This window comes from Octopus sinensis, linkage group LG12 (genome assembly GCF_006345805.1).
Source record: "Octopus sinensis linkage group LG12, ASM634580v1, whole genome shotgun sequence".
Taxonomy (NCBI): domain Eukaryota; kingdom Metazoa; phylum Mollusca; class Cephalopoda; order Octopoda; family Octopodidae; genus Octopus; species Octopus sinensis.
In genome coordinates, this window is record NC_043008.1 from 14034440 (window position 1) to 14036521 (window position 2082).

A 2082-nucleotide genomic window follows, 5' to 3' on the forward strand; every position below is an offset into this window, starting at 1 on the left:
TTACCATCTATTTCCTGGATCATGGTTTCTGACTTATTTAACAAATGAAATAAAATAATTTGCTAGGCGAAGTCTTCGTCAACAGGTACGCCTAGATTAAGCATATAAACATATAAAATCTTTATTACTCTGATGACCTGTTGGCGAAGACTTAGCCAAGAAAATTATTCTATTTTATTAGCTGAAATAAGTCAGAAACCATGGTCCAGGAAATAGATGGTAAGTGATTTTATTTTCATTCATTTCGAGAATTTATACCTAATTATTGGTTTGGAATTTAGCTCTTCCATCTAGCATGAGGGATTCCTATGATGGAAACCGCTTAATGTGTTTAAATGTACACTATATTTTATATATACGTATATATATATACATACATACATACGTATACAGAAACACTTAATGGAATATATATATATATATATATATGTATATATATTTATATATGTGTGTATGTATGTATGTATGTATGTATGTATGTATGTATGTATGTATGTATGTATGTATGTATGTATATATGTATATATGAGTGTGTGTATTATCAATATTGCTTAGTGTATGTGCTGTTAAAGATGCATTTATTGCAATCGCTTGAAAACAGGATATATATATATAAGACAATTTAAAAAGTCTCGTGGCAGGATCATTTTCCATCATCTATCACTGCATGACAACGGATGATCTTCAGCTAAACAACAAATTTAATTAAAAATGCTGAGCGACATCAGAATTCTTCAGTAACCAATTCTACCTTTATCATTACTCCTACAACGCCTCGCTCACTTCATCTTCTTTTACCAACATATCTGCCAACTCTGTACTTGGACAACCTTCAGCAAACCAATAACTTTGGTTCGCAACAGTCTAATATTCATTTGTGTTTGCAACTCAATTAAATTTAACTGTTAATACGTTTGATATAATTTAGAAATCAAGGCATCTTTTATTTCTATCTGTTTGTGTTTTGTTTTTTCTTTTTTTGTTTTTACAGTATGTATCTATATTTAGAGACATAATTTCACTGCTTTAATTACATAATCAATTTATATTTTCGACAATTATATAATTATCTAAATGAAATTCATCAATGTACTTTTTACACTCTAAAAAGTACACTGGTAAATTACAATAAAAATCTGAATTTTGTGTGGTTTAATATTGTTCAGTGACCCTATTTGTTATTGTTATCGATTGAGAGAACAGCACATACCATAAAAGTGACGCTGGGGTACGAATATTCGAAGCCTATTATACCCATCATATCTACCCGTCTGGTAAGGGTACACAAGGTCATATATGCGCATCATAGTGATTTTAAACGATATTGCAGATAAGGACTTGCTAGAATTTTCTTTAGATCGAGTAGCCCATTCTGTTCAAAAGTCGCTGAATAAAGGATGTTTAAAGATGGTAAAAGAAACATCCGTCTCCAGCAGTGAATTTTTCAAACCACAAAGTATCTTTCTAAGCACATGTATATTATGAACTGAACATATAGCAAGCTTCTTAATCACAGCAAGCTTCTTAATCACAGCAAGCTTCTTAATAAGAGAACCGAACTCATTTTCCTCCTCATCTAGACATAGACCCACGCGCTGGGTACTACCAATAACCAACACTGAGGTTGCACTTGAATACCATAGCAATTTCAGCATTATTCGTACTCACCATATAACCACTTTCCTATTGTGTAGCATCAACAATTTCTATCTCTGTCCCTCTCTTCTGTCTTTCTCTCTTTATCTGTGCCGTGTATTCGGTATACTCTTATCTATATTTACATACACATGTGTGTCTGGTTGAATGTGTGTGAGTTGTGTGCGCATATATCTATGTGTGTGAGTGAGAGAGGGGTGTGCCTATGTGTGTGTGGTTTGAATAAAATATTATATGATGTTGTATGCAATATATTAAATAAGCATATTATGTAGTTTCGCAATGAACAAGTTGTAAAAATGTCGCAGAATCTGCAGTAGATAAACGATGAAGGTGAGTCTGACATTAATTCATCTTCTTGAGATTTATGAAGGGACCTTAACTCAGCACCAGTCTGCAGATGTTGCAAAAAGTAAATCATATCCG